The sequence below is a fragment of the Ambystoma mexicanum genome, chromosome 10, assembly GCF_040938575.1.
Source record: "Ambystoma mexicanum isolate Mex_15411 chromosome 10, UKY_AmexF1_1, whole genome shotgun sequence".
Lineage (NCBI taxonomy): Eukaryota > Metazoa > Chordata > Amphibia > Caudata > Ambystomatidae > Ambystoma > Ambystoma mexicanum.
Window position 1 is genome coordinate 544568191 of NC_090932.1, and position 18987 is coordinate 544587177.

Below are 18987 nucleotides of genomic sequence, written 5' to 3' on the forward strand. Positions count from 1 at the left end.
CCCCGAAAGCGGACATCCAGTCCCCAAGGAAGGACCCAGCAACCCCATATAGGGGCTCTTTGGACAGTGTCCTGGCGCCTATGGTGCCAGGCTCATAAAAGACATCAGTCCTGGCGCCATAGGCGCCAGGCTCATTATGGAAGTGCTTGAGTGCACTTACCTGATGCAGACCATGCTGCAGGATCCCGGCCTCCTTGAGGCCTGAAAGGAACTACTTTACCTGTGGGACTAATTTACCATCCGGGCGTGGCCGGGGAAGGATACATACCTGATTGGAGGAAGGATACATACCTGAACTTCTTCCAAGGCTATTTAACCCCACCCGAACAGCCACACGTGCTTCGCGTTGTTCTGCATCTAGCAGTTGGATGCTCACCGTGTCTGCTCCTGCATCCTGACTCCTGCCACGCCTGCCAGCATCCTGGATCGTCTGCCTGCAAAGGAAGAGAAGAAGAGAACAGAAGAAGGAAAAGTCCTTACCTGCTAAATCCGCATCCCGGAGACATCTCGCCGACAAACCTGAAAAGGAAGACTTTAATTTAAAAGCTCATCGCGTCGATCGCTGCAGCGCCGCATTCCACTCACCTTTACAGGGCGCCTCCATGTTCAGCAGCGATCATCCGGATTCGCAGTCACGCCCCAGCGCCTAGGGAGAAAAAGACCAGAACAAAAGGTGAGAGAGAGAAGGGGAATAAGGAAAGCTAAATCTCCATGTTAAGACTTACCTGTTGATTCATTCCCTCTTCATTTCGGGTCCGCGCCGCATCCTGGCATTTCCGGACCCCGGCCCCTGAGGGGAAAAAGAGACATCAGCGTTAATGAGCGAATGAAAAGACATTACCAAAAAACGCTCATTAAAGACTTACCTGATTTCTACAAGGATTTCACCTCTCATCTCGGGTCGGTGCCTGTTCCCCGGCATTCCGTACCCCGGCCCCTATGGGGAAAAAGACACTAGCATTAGTACATTAATGCATGGACACAAGGGGAACCTCTTATCAAAAAACTTACCTGGAAGCCAAGCAAGTTTGGTTTTCACCAATCCGAAAATCCAGTGAAGTAACTGGATACCAACACGCCCCTGCATCAAAAGCAGGATGGAGAGCTCGTCCTTCCAGACCCTAAGGTGAGACGCTACGAGAAATCACAGAAGGATTTCAAGGAGGGTGAGAGGGGAACGTGAGAGGCTGATTGCCTTACCCCGCAGACAGTTAATCCCCTATTTTCGCCTACAGAAGGATACTTCTGCGAGCCAGACAAGCCAGATTTGGGGGCCCGGTCCAGTCCGTCTTCTGAACCCTGCGCATCGCTATGGAAAGTTCTGAGACTGATCAGTTGGCCCAATTACTGGGGGAATTACGGGCCGAAGTACATGCCGCTCGTCAAGAGACTAATGCCCTCAGGAGGGAATTAATAATATCAAAGGAAAGAACTGATGACCTGGCCAGACAGCTTTTGCAAGGTCAAGCTGGGCAAACTCCTCTACCCGGTTCCGGAGGGAACCCCGCTCCTGTGGTTTCTAGTAACCCTGTGCAGATTAAGCTACCTGGAAACATGCCGCTGGCCCCACCCGAACGCTTTGCTGGGGACCCCAAACGATTCGCCGTATTCATGAATCAGTGTCGTTTGCACTTCCTATGCAGACCTGGGGCCATCCCTAATGATCAGACCAAGGTAGCCTTTGTATTGTCATATCTCAGCGGCTGCGCTGCCGATTGGTCAGTTCCACTGGTTACTCAAGATGACCCGATTCTCTGTGATTTTCAAAGGTTTCAAGCAAGCATGGAAAGGTTATTTGCTCGACACTCTCAGGGGCAGGCTCTGGATGACGAACTTCTATCCCTGCGACAGGGCAATCAGGACCTCCTATCCTATATTGCAACCTTTAATAGACTAATTGTGGAAACGGGATGGCCAGAGGATAAAAGAGTCACGTTGTCTTATCGAGGCCTACGCAGAGAACTTAAAGATGTCTTGGCCCAAGTTGTAAATCCGCCCCAAGAATGCACAGAGTGCACTTAGTGGTCCAATTGGCTCACAGACTTCAAAACAGAAAAGCAGATCGGTCCAGGTTTGAGACCCGGGTGTTGGTCAAGACCCATGCTAATCCCAAGGGAGTTGATGTCTCTGAGCCTATGCAAATTGGAGGGGTTAAAGGACCCTTAACTCAAAAGGAACGTGAAAGGAGGCGGCAGTTAAAATTATGTCTTTATTGTGGGAATTCTGGACACTTTCTACGAGATTGCCCGGCAAAACCGGCCCGAAAGGCGGTAGGAGCCGCTGATAAAAACCATGAAGACTCTGTTTCGGGAAACGACTCCGCCCGACAAGTGTAGGGGTCCACTTGCTGAGCTTGAAAACTAACTCTCAGACCTCGCATTTCATTGTGCCAATGGTTCTCGTAGATCCAGAACAGTCTAAGCGGTTGCATGCAATAAAGGCATACATCGATAGTGGGGCTATTGGAAACTATGTGGATCGTGAATTGGTCTCTAGGATTAACCTCCCTCTCCGTCCTAAAACCAGCAAAGATGTCATCACCACAGTCGATGGAACTGAAATTGCCTCTGGACCGGTAACGCATTCCACTACTGAGGTGACTCTTATTGGTCCCGACGGCCATCGGGAGGGTGTTGTGTTTGATGTAATCAAGGCTCCACAGTTTCAGGTTATTCTTGGAATCCCTTGGTTAGAGACACATAATCCTCGAATTGATTGGCGAGCTAAGAGAATAACCTTCCCGGATTGTACACAAACCTGCTACCCAGAAAACCTGAAGATTAATCTAGCATCTGTAACCTCTGCCTCCATGCAACTACCTCCGGAATACCAAGACTTTCAGGACGTCTTCCAAAAGGAACAGGCCAACACGTTACCTCCTCACAGATCGTACGATTGCCAAATCGATCTGGTGCCCGGTGCACAACCCCCTTGTAGCAGGATTTATGCCCTTATCGAACCTGAGAATCTGCATTTGAGACAATATTTGGATCAATACCTAGCCAATGGTTTTATTCGCCCGTCAAAGTCCCCGGCATCCTCGGCTTTGTTCTTTGTGCCCAAAAAAGAAGGCGACCTTAGAACTTGTATCGATTACCGCGCATTGAACCAGATAACGGTTAAAAACCGTTATCCTCTGCCTCTGATCCCTGAACTCCTTGACCAGGTGAAGGACGCTTGCATATACACCAAGTTAGATCTCGGGGGGGCTTATCATCTGGTACGAGTTAAAGAAGGCGACGAATGGAAAACTGCCTTCCGTACTAAATATGGATTATTCCAGTACCAGGTGATGCCTTTCGGATTGTGTAACGCGCCGGCTGCCTTCCAATACTTCATGAATGATGTCCTTCGGGAACTCATCGATGTTTGTGTTGTCGTATATATCGATGACATTCTGGTGTACTCCTCTTCGGAATCTGATCACAGAAAACACGTCAGGGCAGTACTTGAAAAACTGCGCCAACACAAACTATTTGCTAAATTGGAGTAATGTGTTTTCCATACCACAGAAGTCGAGTTTCTAGGTTTCATCCTGACACCCAAAGGAGTCCGAATGAACTCAAGAAAAGTGGATGCCATCCTCAAATAGCCATCACCTAGCTCTGTAAAAGGGGTTCAAAGCATGCTCGGCTTTGCCAATTTCTATCGCAGGTTTATCCCGGAATTTTCACGCGTGGTACAACCCATTACTGCACTCTTGAGGAAAAATAAACATTTTGAATGGTCTGAAGAAGCCGAGCAGGCCTTTCAGGATTTAAAAGCTAAGTTTACCTCCGCACCTATATTGAAACACCCGCATCCAGATCTCCCTTATGTCGTCGAGACTGACGCATCCAGCCTAGCCATGGGAGCTGTCCTGTCCCAAAGAGATCCCGAAACCAACCAACTGCATCCCGTAGCATTTTGGTCCAGAAAATTCTCGGCACCCGAGGTTAATTATGCAATCACGGACAAAGAACTGTTAGCCATTAAGTCCGCTTTTAAAGCCTGGCAGCATTATCTGCTTGGCGCTCGACATACCATCACAGTGATCACTGATCACCGGAATTTACAGTATTTGAAAACCGCCAAGGCTCAGTCATCATGGCAGCTCCGATGGGCTTTGTTTTTCGCTGAATTTGATTTCGTGATTACCTATCGACCTGGCTGCAAGAATGGCAAAGCAGACGCCTTTTCCCGAATTGGAATGGGAGAATCTGATACAAACTCAGAACCAGTACCAATAATTCCCGAACAGAGGATTCTAGGCATGACTTCGTTACAGACGCTTGAAGACATTCATGCCAGAGTGAAACAGCTCCTGGACCCTGCAACCTTACAGGATTGGATACAAAAGGGATCAGACTTTACTATAGATAATGGTTTACCTTATTTCCAAGGACGCTTATTCATGCCACATAAGGAATTACACAAACTAGTTATTTCCGGTAATCATGATGCATTAATAGAGGGACACCCCGGTATTGCCAAGACAGAGGAAAAGGTGAAACGACAATTTTGGTGGCCCTCTTGGCGAAAAGATGTTAAATCTTTTGTGATGTCCTGTGGTGTTTGCGCCCAAAATAAAAGTCAAAAGAAAAGACCAGCCGGTCTCCTTCAACCTCTAGACATACCGCCAGCACCCTGGCACAACCTATCAATGGATTTTATTACGGACCTGCCTCCTTGTTCGGGGTACAATACTATTCTGGTAATTGTGGATTTGTTTTCCAAAATGGCCCACTTTATTCCTTTGAAAGGTTTACCTTCAGCTTCTGTCCTAGCCAAAGAATTCCTCGAAAATATTGTTCGGCTTCATGGATTCCCATCTATACTAATCTCTGACCGGGGAAGCCAATTCATTTCCCACTTCTGGCGCAAATGTTGTCAAATGGCGCAGATCGACGTAAGATTATCGACCAGTCACCACCCTCAGACCGATGGTCAGACCGAGAGGACAAATCAGACCCTTGAGCAATACTTACGGTGTATGTTACAGCAATCTGAAAGCAACTGGAAAGACATTCTTTGGATAGCCGAATACGCATATAATAATTCGGTACACTCTGGAACTGGCCACAGTCCTTTTTATACTTTGTTTGGGCATCACCCTCGAACCTCAAACCTTGACTCACCTCAGAACCTCGGAATGCCTGCAGTAGAACATCTGCATTCTACAATTACCCAAGCCTTCAAAGAGGCAACTACGCATTTACAACAAGCCAAGAGAAAATACAAGGAGAATGCTGATCTACATCGGAGTGAAGCACTTCCGTATCAGATTGGGGATCAAGTGTGGTTAGCTACCAGACATTTACCACTCAAAGGGCCTCGAACTTTTAACCCAAAATATCTGGGACCTTATTCTATTACGGCAATAATTAACCCAGTGGCTGTTAAACTTGATTTACCAGCTAGTATGCGAATTCACCCTGTTTTTCATGTGTCACTTCTGAAACCAGTGGTACCCGGAACCCGACTACTCAAACCTCCAGAACCTATTCTAATAGATGGGGAGCCCAAATTCGAAGTGAAGAACATTTTAGACTCAAAAATGTTTAGGTCAAAACTGTTCTACCTAATTGATTGGAAGGGGTACGGACCTCAGGAGAGGTCGTGGGAACCCAGCGACCATGTGCATGCACCTCGATTAGTCAGGAAATTCCACCGACTCTTCCTAGACAAACCAAAACCCCCGGAGGGAACAACCTTGGGAGGGGCCTTGGGGGGGAGTGTTGTCATGATGCCCGCTTCCGGGGAGCCGGTTCAAGCCATGCGTCCCCGAAAGCGGACATCCAGTCCCCAAGGAAGGACCCAGCAACCCCATATAGGGGCTCTTTGGACAGTGTCCGGGCGCCTATGGCGCCAGGCTCATAAAAGACATCAGTCCTGGCGCCATAGGCGCCAGGCTCATTATGGAAGTGCTTGGGTGCACTTACCTGATGCAGACCATGCTGCAGGATCCCGGCCTCCTTGAGGCCTGAAAGGAACTACTTTACCTGTGGGACTAATTTACCATCCGGGCGTGGCCAGGGAAGGATACATACCTGATTGGAGGAAGGATACATACCTGGAACTTCTTCCAAGGCTATTTTAACCCCACCCGAACAGCCACACATGCTTCGCGTTGTTCTGCATCTAGCAGCTGGACGCTCACCGTGTCTGCTCCTGCATCCTGACTTCTGCCACGCCTGCCAGCATCCTGGATCACCTGCAAAGGAAGAGAAGAAGAGAACAGAAGAAGGAAAAGTCCTTACCTGCTAAATCCGCATCCCGGAGACATCTCGCCGACAAACCTGAAAAGGAAGACTTTAATTTAAAAGCTCATCGCGTCGATCGCTGCAGCGCCGCATTCCACTCACCTTTACAGGGTGCCTCCATGTTCAGCAGCGATCATCCGGATTCGCAGTCACGCCCCAGCGCCTAGGGAGAAAAAGACCAGAACAAAAGGTGAGAGAGAGAAGGGGAATAAGGAAAGCGAAATCTCCATGGTAAGACTTACCTGTTGATTCATTCCCTCTTCATTTCGGGTCCGCGCCGCATCCTGGCATTTCCGGACCCCGGCCCCTAAGGGGAAAAAGAGACATCAGCGTTAATGAGCGAATGAAAAGACATTACCAAAAAACGCTCATTAAAGACTTACCTGATTTCTACAAGGATTTCACCTCTCATCTCGGGTCGGTACCTGTTCCCCGGCCCCTATGGGGAAAAAGACACTAGCATTAGTACATTAATGCATGGACACAAGGGGAACCTCTTATCAAAAAACTTACCTGGAAGCCAAGCAAGTTTGGTTCTTACCAATCCGAAAATCCAGTGAAGTAACTGGATACCAACGCGCCCCTGCATCAGAAGCAGGATGGAGAGCTCGTCCTTCCAGACCCTAAGGTGAGACGCTACGAGAAATCACAGAAGGGTTTCAAGGAGGGTGAGAGGGGAAAGTGGGAGGCCGATTGCATTACCCCGCAGACAGTTAATCCCCTATTTTTGCCTACAGAAGGATACTTCTGCGAGCCAGACAAGCCAGATTTGGGGGCCCGGTCCAGTCCGTCTTCCGAACCCTGCGCATCACCTTAGAAGAGGTCACAGCAACGCGAACCAGGCCAGCGCCTCCGTGGGAGTCAGGTGAGCATAACACAATTGTCATTTTATGCTGTCTTGACTCAGTTCAAAAAAATATATACCTATATGTTAAATACAGTCTATTGTTTACTCACCTTTGGCTCTTTCCCTTTTTGAGTTATATCTCTTGTTCTCTGTAAACAATCCCGCTTTCGGCCTGATAACCGATGTGCTTACCTGTTTTGCCTTCCTCTTTTATAGTAGATGGGGTTGCGGTCACGTGTTCGATTCGATCACGTGATCGCTAAGCCTCCATTTGGTCAGGAAATGACACGACTTGTCTTTCCTGCTGTGACTATCTTTGCTAAAAAAGTATAATCGTGTTTCTTGTCAATTATACCTGATGTTTTTAATCCCTCATTTAGTTTTTATTTTTGAGCAAAATATCTCGTATTTGATGTGTCACGTGATTACGTGATCGCGTCTATGCGCCATTTTGATTTGGGACAGACATGCTTCATTTTTCTTCGTTTGTTTTCCGTGCTTGTCTTCTATGCGCCATTTTAGATTTTAGAGACGCACCTTCGCATTTTGCTAATTTTTTATAGTTATTCTGAATCTCACTTTTTCAATATAGTGACATATCTACTTCCCTCTTAGTCCAAAGGATATATTGTCATGTTATGTTTGAAGATAAATGTGGTTATTATACTTACCTGCAGCTAGCGATTTAATGTTTACAACCACATGTGTTTGCTTAATTGACATTTGTTAAAAAGACATACACATTAATAATTTGCAGTTTTTTCATTTTGGTTTGGGGCTGAACGATTTTTTTTTTTACAATAGATGAATCAGTTCATTGTCCGAATTCAGTCCAGTGTGACAGCTGTCTATATTACAGATCCAAAATGCTTCTTTTGTTCTTAACATTTTTTCCAAATTTCCTCCTCTTTGTGGTTTGGTGATTCTTTCAATTCCAAAAAATGTAATTTCTTTGGTAGGTGTGTTTGGATGCTCTGTTAGGTGGTGATAGCTTAGTGGGTATCTCATATCTTTATTGATGATTGCTATCATATGTTCCTGAATTCTAGTTTTTAGTTTTCTCATAGTACTTCCCACATATATTTTTGTGCATGAGCATATGATTGCATATACTACTGTTTTTGTGTTGCAGTTAATGACATTTTTAATTTTATATTCTGTTCCGTTTGGTAGTGTTACACTTTTCTTCCCATTAACCCAATATTTGCAGCTAATGCAAGGTCCACATTTGTAGTTTCCCACCAGCATTTTTTGGTCCATAGTTGGGTTAGTCCTTCTTCTTGTCTTGTTGCTCTGAAATGTGAATGACTTAGTATATCTTTTAAGCTGTTTGCTCTTGTGAACGTAATATGTACATCTTCTTCGATATATCTTGATATATCCTGATCCATTTTCAGTATATGCCAGTTTTTCTTTAGAATATTTCGTATCTGTTTGCTATTCATGCTGTATTGCGTGATGAATCTTACATTTTGTTGTTTTTCTGTTGTTTGAGTCCGTTTGTCTTTCAACAATTCTGTTCTTGATTTTGTTTTTGTTTTTTCATAAGATTTTACAAAATTATTTTTGCTATACCCTCTTTCCTTGAATTTTTCTATGGCATGTTTGGCATGTTTTTCAAATTCTTGTAGTTCTGTACAATTTCTTTTGATTCTCAATATCAATTTCGAAATGTCCTACATATAGGTTCGCATAGGGTGGTGCGAACTTGGCACCCATGGCCGTTCCTTGTAGCTGTCGGTAGATCTTGTTATCGAACATGAAAATATTATTGTTTAATGTAAAGTTGAGCATTTCCAATATCATTGCATTTTGTTTGTAGAAAGAAACTGATCTTGTTTTCAAAAAGTAATTGGTGGTTTCTAATCCTTTATTGTGGGGTATGATTGTATATAATGATGAAACATCCAGTGTGACCAATAAATAGCTTTTTTCCCAGTTTATTTCTTCTATTTCTTGGATTACGTGCTTTGTGTCTTTAATGAAAGAGGAGAGACCCAGCACTAGGGGCTGTAGATGACCATCGATATATTTTGATATAGGCTCTGTGATTGAGCCTATACTGTTGATTATGGGTCTGAATGAAGGAAAGTTTGTGTATGGCTTGTGTATCTTCGGAATGAAATATATAGTACCCATTATTGAGAAAGGATTGATCAAAAAGTCTTTCTCCATATCTGTTAACAGGTTTTGTTCTGTCCAGGTTTTTACCATTAAGGTCCATTCAGATATCAATTTAGGTAGTGGGTTTATCTCTAGTTTATCATAAAATCTAAAATGGCGCATAGAAGACAAGCACGGAAAACAAACGAAGAAAAACGAAGCATGTCTGTCCCAAATCAAAATGGCGCATAGACGCGATCACGTAATCACGTGACACATCAAATACGAGATATTTTGCTCAAAAATAAAAACTAAATGAGGGATTAAAAACATCAGGTATAATTGACAAGAAACACGATTATACTTTTTTAGCAAAGATAGTCACAGCAGGAAAGACAAGTCGTGTCATTTCCTGACCAAATGGAGGCTTAGCGATCACGTGATCGAATCGAACACGTGACCGCAACCCCATCTACTATAAAAGAGGAAGGCAAACAGGTAAGCACATCGGTTATCAGGCCGAAAGCGGGATTGTTTACAGAGAACGAGAGATATAACTCAAAAAGGGAAAGAGCCAAAGGTGAGTAAACAATAGACTGTATTTAACATATAGGTATATATTTTTTGGAACTGAGTCAAGACAGCATAAAATGACAATTGTCCCTCTTCTTCTAGCTTTGCTTCTAAAAACCATAAATTGGGACAGCTCTAAAACGAACAACTTTTCTCAAAGTAAAAACTAGACAAATGTAGCGGCACAGGGGAAGAAACAAGTGTAAGTGAAAGAATTCTGATTATTTACAGGTTTTTCGTGCTTGCTACATGAAATGTTAAATTATCCTAAAAAGCAATCAAAGTTGAAACCACCATTATTAGAAATGTTTGCAACACACTGTCAAAAAAAGTTGTGAATCAAAACATTTTTCTTTCTAATTTTTTTCACTTTTTAGGCATACAATTGCATTGCCAAAAAAACGTGTAAAGTCCCTCCTGAAGATCTATCTGGAAAAAATAAGATAGTGAAACACGTGTAGAGGGCATAGAATTGAAAACATGAGGGCATAGAATTGAAAGCATTGACTAATTAATTTGGAAAATAAAATTTGTTGTGCTGAAGGCGCAAGACATTTGGTTCCTGTCTTTTCTTTATGAAAAGACAAATATTATTGAATTGAGCATATAGCCTGATCAGCTTCAGGCTCAATGTTAACCAAAAGTGCTGCCCAGCAACCAAGAAAGCAAGAATAAAAACATCAATGGAAAAATAAGGCTCGCCAAGGAATTGTGTAAAGCTGAACACGGGGGACTTTTTGGACCCTTAAACCGAATACTATTCTTGAGTTCAACCTGTTGAGCCAGCTCCTCTTTCTTAAGCTCAGCATCTATTTCCAACTTGCGATATTCAAAGGCCAATTTCATCCTTAATAACTCAAGTTCCAAGGAATTGCTGGGGTTCGGAACAGAGACAGCAGGAATGGCGGCAGTCCCAGAAACAGATTCAGTAGAAACCCCAGGGGCAGAGTCCTCATTGGTTGCATTCCCCCCCTCATCAAGAGTTTCACCATCGGTCTGCTAGTCCACCAGGGCAGCTATCAGCTCAGCCCTAGACTTACCCGCAAACTCACAAGCACTCTGGAGAGCCTCTAAGCTCATCCGAGTCAATTTACCATTTGCAATAGACTCCATTGCTTGTAATGGAGTTATTTTGTACACACCCAAACCTTAATCTAATAAAGTGCGGATATTTTGTAAGTGGCACGGTTGTACACTGATTCTTAAAACCATAAGCATCCCACCGCTGCCACCAGTGTAAAGACTTGTAGGGGGTGTCTGTACTTCCGCTCTCTATATAGTAGAGGAGAGGCACAGGAGACCCCAGCCAAGATTCTCTATAAGGTAGCAATGGACGAGCAATCAAGGCCTAGCTTCTCAGGAGGTGATGCGGGCTGGTTCTTAAGTACAGTGTAGTCCCCGAACCCCCACAAAGGAATGTCCACACACTGTATTACTGAAAACACAGTCTTTATATAATTAATATTCAAAGGTATGTACACGATCACAATAACACACTTTGTACTCGGAAGTCAATAATGATAAATATATACAATTCTAAAGTGGTACCACTAATGTTATCAAATCTCATTAAAGTGCATCAGCTGTACGGTTAAAATGTCAAACAGATTAATAACGAGGAAACCAGCAATAGAGATAGGAAGGAACGCAAGATGGTTGAAACAATAGGCAGAATACTGACCCCTACCACTAGGCACAGTTCTGTCAGGAGATCCCCCCCACCTGGGCAACCTGTAAAATAAGTTATATCGCACAAGCCCAGTCCATATGTTCAATACTCTCACTTCTTCCTATTAAGGTTTTTACCCCCCCAATGTACCTGGTGGAGTCGAGTTCTCTGACGATGCGTCGACCGATCCTTCTTGAGTGCCTCCCTTTCAGGCGGGAGCCACAGATCGTCGAAAGGTGTCGGGGAACTTGGCGTTCGGTGTCGGGGAATCGACGGCCCTTCTTGAGTGCCCTCTCTTTAAGGCGGGAGTTACGGGTCGTCGAACATCCGACGGTGAACAGGTGGAACTACGGCAGTGAAGTGGCAGCTTCGTTCGTAGCGGTGCTTGTCGACGACAGAGCGTTGGCGTCCTGCAAGGAAGAGGCGTGCGGGGCACCTCGGTGACGATAGTTCTGGACCGCAAAGAGATGATGAAGAACTGTGGCCCAGCAAGGGCGTCGAGTCGTCAGCGTCTCTGTGGTCTTTAGGTGGTGGGAAACCCACCGTTGGATGCTCCTCGGTGCGTCGACGGTCAGGCCTTCTCCAGCGGTAGACAAGCGGGTGACGATGCAGACGAGAGCGTCCGATGATTAATTGAAGTTCTTAGGCAAACGGGAGCACGGCGGCTCCGGTCGGCGACGGCGGTCGTCGACAGTGGCGGACAACAGTCCGAGTGCTTCTCCTTGGAGTTCCGCACAGTCCCCGTATCGGGTCGGCAGTCTGTTGTAGGTCTGTCTACCAGGGTGCTTTGGCAAAGATCAGCTGTGCACGATGGTCCCTCGTAGCTCGGGAAGAGGGCGCCTTACCAGGTCCTCTCTGGGTCAGTCCTTGGAGGCACAGCAGCTTTCAGATTGTGAAGGAGAGCAACAGCAATTCTTCTCGTCCAGCAGGGCTTCAAGGTCAAGCGTCAGTTAATCCAGTTACTCGTCGTAGTGGACTTCAGCTTCTGAACACGATTCCTAGCAGTGAGAGGTCCCCAGATATACTGTTGATCTCCCATTCATTCTGCTGGGTAACACTCAAGCATGCAATCACGACTATGGGGATTCAGGCAGGCAGGCAGCCAATCAGGCACACAAGGTATTCAGGCCATTCACTTCTCTCCAGACACTCACAACAAGTTATGTGTATTGGGACAAGTACCGAGCCATTCAACATTCCAAGCTGCATTCATACCGGTTTCGGGCAGGGGTGTCTCAGTCATTGTGTCAACCACCAGATACTAGACACCCGCAACACAGAATGCATATTCGTCACACACTCTATTCACCCAGGTCCCACCCACAGGAGGTACCCATAACATACATCACCGGGAAAGCTCCAGCTAGTTTGGCCGGGCCTTCACAACAACACCATATATGGCATTTCCACCCAACAGCCAGTCAGGGGGAAGGGACAGAGTCAGGGCTTCCCAGGACTTTGGGAAAACAAGGTAATGGGTAATAGAAAGCAAGAGGCCACCGGGGCCATCTTGTTTTCCATCAGGAATCAACTGATCCCAATGGCAGGGCCGGGGTATCCCAAAATGGAGGATACTCCGTACACCTGTCAAACTCAGCATGGAGCTGCCACCAGCCCCTACCCTGCTTTGCGGGCCACCCACAGGTGCCCAAAAACATACACTAGGGGCACAGGGTTGTACCCCACCCATGGGTGCCATAAGGGTATCCCACAGGTCCGTTCACCAAACTAAAAGAAAGAGAGCTGCACCTCCAGGAGTCCCATATGAACTCCTGTGTGGAAAACATGACAGAACACACTATAAAAAGCAGTAAAGGACAAGGATACGGAGGCCCTGTCCCTCCGATGCATTTCCAGCATCACACCCCCTCAGCCCATGTTCAGTATTTTTGGCTTCGGGGGTTGCGGGGCTGTCCCCTGCTTCCTCAGCATTGGTTGCAGGGGACCCAACAAAACAAAAAGAAGAAAAGTGACGCGACCCGTGTTAAAGGGATGGATCTGACGCAGCAGGTTACAGGAGAGGCAGCGGATGGAAAAAAGGTAAGTGAGGGGTGTTTATGGGTGTGCTGGCGGTTTCAGGGGACATGGGTTTGGTTTTTTGTACCGAGGTAAAAACATATTTGCAGCAAAAATGACTACAGTTAATTCCGGTGTGATTTTGTACATCAGTCAAACAACCTAAATCCCTGAGGGATAACACTAAACTACTACACCACAAGAGTCCATTGTTGACTATCTGTTATAACTTTCATAAGACTGGTGGCGTATCTTTAAAATTCAATTGGGCTCCCACACATCTTCAGCCAGCCTGCCATGCAGCCACTGACACAACATAACATTCACAAACTTAATTCTACTAGAACATACACACAATGCATTATTTATCATTCATTCAAACATAAAAGCCAACACACATGTTTGCACCCACTCTCACTCACACATAAATGCACCCAGCACCTCCACTGTCATACACTGTGTGTACACAACATTTATATGTACATTTACAATAACACATGGAAACAGTGGCGCAACGTCCATTGAGCAGACCAGACTTTATCACCCCCTGATACCTGACATTTTGGGCAATGTTGACTTTACATAGTTGAACTATAAAGCCATGGCCAAAAGGACCAGATTCACTGGAATGTCAGCAATTTGTCTGATTTTTCCTTTCATTGAAAGGCAGAAACCACTGGTTAATGCAGTGCAGTGGGTGACCAAGTATAATCGGTATAGACTTTTAAATGCCATATATCTCCAAACTTGGGTTCTGCACAGCACCTTATATGTCTACGTGCTGATAGATTTTTTCTACAAGATTCTGACTGACTAAAATTAAGGTATGTTTTCCTGTGCGCAAATGGCTCAAAGCAGTGGAGTACCGAGCGGGAGAGTCGAAAGGGGGTGGTCAAGCTGCCCGCCCGTAGCTCTTTTAAGAGCCAGAATGGGACATTTGTCATTGGGACACCTCTCCCATTCGGCACCTCAAAGAGGGTGCCCAAATGCAAAAGTGTCCCACTGGCAAGACAATGTGTGATGAACAATTCCTGTTCCGAAAGGTAGAGGTATCCTGCTGCCAAGACAATGTCCCAAAGAGCGCCGGGCAGCAGAGGGTCCTCACGTTCCTCTGGATCAACAGAGTATTACAATGTGAGCCATTAGGTACTGACGGGAGGGAGGGGGGGTACTATTAGCAGGGACTTTTGTCTATTTAGAAATGGGAGGGAGTGATCAGAAGTGAGAAGGGTGTGCTTTATGAAATAATGACTATGGCTTTAAAACCCAAGTAGGATTTGTTAGGCTCACATTAATCTGCATGATGCTATTGTGACTTTGCATGCAGAATGGGGAGAATGAAACTAAAGCCATACTCCCATTGCTCAACATATTTCTATGACAATGTATACAGTGTATGGTTAGTTTACTGTGCAATGCTAGTTTATTAAGTAATGTGGTTTGCTTCCAATGCATTGCTATAATTAATTACATGTTATATGTATTATATAAATAATAAGCACATAACAAGTAAAGCAAAACCTTAATAAATATCTATATCAACTAAGCCTGGAAAGATGGGCACGGTCGCTTACATTTTTCACATCCCAGTTTCACCATTTAACCAAATGTGTGATCCTGGGCAAATTATTTAATCATAGTGTGCCTTATCTGCAGCTCTGTAAGTGATTCTCATTCACTTCAAAGATTATGTTAATTTATCATGCTATTTTAATGGAAAAGCTAGAGTTGCTCCACATATAACAATAGTGCAATTTAGGTATTTTGCACCACAAAGTTATTTGTTACTTGGCTTATTTATGGCAACTTATTCTAAAGTCACTTCCATGGTGCCTCCAAGTATCAGAGACTAATGATGCGCCTTCCAATGTCCTTTACTGTGAAGTCACTTCAGTTGGTGCAATCCATATGCTAATTAGGAAGTTTGCATGTATTTTGCCTCAGAGGGATTGGACAGAGCTCCCCAACAAACATACACAAACACAATTGAAAATTATTAAAAAATAAAAATAGAAATAAATACCTCTGCTCTGCTTTCAAATGCTGCCCGGGCCACATCTCATGTTACACCGACCTAACCTTGTCGCCCTCCCGCGCCTCCAGATAGAAACCAGGAAGCTGAATGAGCTTCCTAGTTCCTGTCTGTGTGTCGCACGAACACGAAGCCAGAAAGCGATGCTCTGTGCCGCTGGGCCCCAGAAGTGCTGCTGCTAGCATGACAGCACAGGGTCAAGGCCCTGCAACACCGAGTTCATCACCCTGGCTGCTGACTTTGAGTCAGGCCAGCCAGGGTGAGGGACTGAGCCACGCAGGGCATCACAGCCCTGAATGTGTTGCAGCACGGCTGCCAAACATCTCCCAATTATGTAATGAGACAGCATAAGCCTTGCTGAGCACCCCAGCCGGACTGGCACTGTCCAATTACATAATTGACGATTTCTCCCCCCCTGCCCTCCCTCCAAAAGATGGGGGGGACAAAAAGGCATGCCACAGAAGTTGAGGGGGACAAAACCCCCTGTACCCCCCTAAAATTATGCCCATGAAGGAGAGGAGTATAGAGTGGTTACCCTCGAGGAAGCAAAGCAAGTGCTAAAACACCTATCAGACCAACATGACGACAGAGCCCCTGCTGGACCCAGTCAAGCCCAGGCTTCCAAGGCTCAAGGAACAGGCAATCCCCCCCTGTAGTAAAAAAGAACCAAAGCTGGAAGAAAATACACCACAATGAGCCCAGACTCACCAACAAAACCACTGTGAAAAAGAAAGAGGGGTGCAGGATTACACAGGAATGAAACACACACATAAACACGACGGTAAAGGATTCGCAAAAGTAACCCCTTGGGAAGTACGAGTTTCAAACCTAGTGGCCCTCAAGTCCAAGAGGGTGTCTCAACTCCAAAAACCTAGGTCAATCACACTGACCGCAGGTTCAGTTAGCGGGTGGTTCTCAGTTAACAGTTCAGTTAGCGGGTTTAGTTCTGTTTCTAGTTCAAATGGGGATGGGGTGGAGAGAGACACACATAAGGGTAGAAACACACAGGAGACTTGGTACATAGAGTGGCACTCGAAGCATAGGGACATCCTGGAATGGAGATGGCGGAAAAGGTGGGACCCAACCTAGAGATGGCAACCCCAACTAAAACAAGGAACAATCAATCAATCAATCAATCAAGAGAAAGGGACGCTGAGGGTGGGCACTCTCAATGTCAAAGGGCTCAACTCACCCACTAAGATATCGTTGGTGGCACGGGAGTTTGATAGATCAAGCCTGGACTTGCTATTTATCCAAGAAACCAGGCTCAAAGCGGGGGGAGAAAGACCACTGAGAGGAAGCGAAGTGGGACAAACAAATTGGGCCTTGGCAGACTAAAAGAAAGGAAGTGTGGGCCTGATACTACATAAGAGAGTCAAGCTAGAAAAGCCAGTGGTGCAAGCATTGATGCAAGGAAGACTCCTGGTGGTAAGGGGAGAATGGGAGAACATGCCTATCACCCTGGCAGGGATCTACACACCAAACCAAGTCCAGGGTGAGTTCAATGAGAGGGCCCTCTCCATGATAACGGGGTCGACCAGAGACCCCACACTAATAGGGGGTGTCTTTAACACCTGGGCAGACCCTCAACTGGACAGGCAGGCAACACATGCATTAGGCAGGGACCTCCCCAGGGAGGAATGTAATAGATTCAAAAAGTATATCATGGAAACAGACCTGGTGGATATCTGGAGGACATCCAACCCAGCCAAAAAAGGATTTACATTTAGATCCGCTGTCCACAAGACATTCTCTAGAATCGACTATTTGCTGGTCGACAGAGAAACTGCCCCAAGAATTAGACATAGTGATATCCGCCCAGTAGGATGGTCAGACCATGACATGGTCACGGCGACACTAGAGATGGAAGGGCTTAGTAGGCGAAATACCAAACGGAGATGCAATGAATTCTTACTGAAGGACAAGCTTTACTCCCGAGAACTAGATAAGGCGATAAATTAATACTTCCAGATGAATGACAATGGAGAGGTAGGGATCATGACACTGTGGGAAGCGGGTAAATCAGTCTGGAGGGGTCACCTGATGAGGCAAGGGGCTATGCGAAAAAGAGAAAGGAGGCTGCAGGAAGAGAAGTTGGGAAAGAGATCTCACATTTGGAGGAAAAGCTACATGCCCTGGGCTCATACAGGGGGAAACACCTGGAGACGCTCAAGCAGAAAAGGGAAGAGCTAAAACCACAGGGGAACTGTGATGTTCTGAGAAAGCTAACACTGCCAAAACAGAAATTCTATGAAAAGGTGGATAGGGCCGACAAAATGCTAGCCAACAGATTAAGAGCAGATAGATGGGTGGACAGGATCAAAACAGAAGAGGTTGGTTGGGTGCAATCCCCAGAAGAAATCCCAACCAATTGGCCAAATACTATTCAAAGCTATACACTTCAGAGGGAGACAAGGATGAAAGGGAGATGGGGGAATACATAGAAAGAGCCAAGCTCACCCGCCTAACGAACTCGGAGCAATCCCTCTTGGACTCCCCAATATCCCCCGACGAAGCGAAGGCGGCAATAAAGCGCCTCCCTCTGGGAGGGGCACCAGGAGAAGATGGCTACACTATGGGCTTCTACAAACACTTTGCAGAGACCCTGTCACCCCACCTAGCTAAGCTATTGAATTAACTGCATGAGTCCGCCAGGCTCCCCATCCTTCTCAGTAGCACACATAGTGGTGCTTCCCAAAGCAGAAAAAGATTCCACAACCTGCTAATCCTACCACCCTATATTGCTGCTGAACACAGACGCAAAGGTGTATGCGAGAGTCCTAGCCTCACGCATGGAAGATCTAATGCTCTGCCTGATCCACCCAGACCAGGTGGGCTTCATAAAGGGGAGACAGGGGTCAGATGCAATCAGAAAACCCCTGGACGTCATGGAGCACTCTAGAGGGATAGATGGGGACCTTGCACTCCTTAGTGTTGACTCAGAGAAGACCTTTGACTGAGTGGAGTGGGGATTCCTCTGGGCCATTATGAGAAACATGGGCTTTGGAGAGAGGTTTATAAAGGGAATACAAGCAATCTACAAAGACCCAAAGGGTAAAGTCACTGTGAACAACAGTCTCTCAGAAGAATTTGGCTTGACCCCTGTCTCCGCTCCTCTACGCTCTCTCAATTGAACCCCTTGGCAACACAATTAGAAAAGATCCGACAATAAAAGGAATTATGGTTGGTGATAAAGAATACAAACTAGTTTTGCTCGCCGACGATATAATGCTTTACCTGACAAACCCTGGCACGACCATACCGATTCTCCTACGAACACTGAACGAATTTGGCAAGTGGGCAGGACTGAAAGTAAATGTGGAAAAATCCTCTCTCTTCCCATACAAGCTACCGACGGACCCAGAAGTGAACATGGTCATAGGGGGAATACCCACAACACACCAGAACTTAAAGTACTTAGGGATTAAAATCACCAAAAATCTGAAGATCTATATGAGGCAAATCTGCACCCACTACTGCTCGACCTGAACAGGCGGAGCAAGCT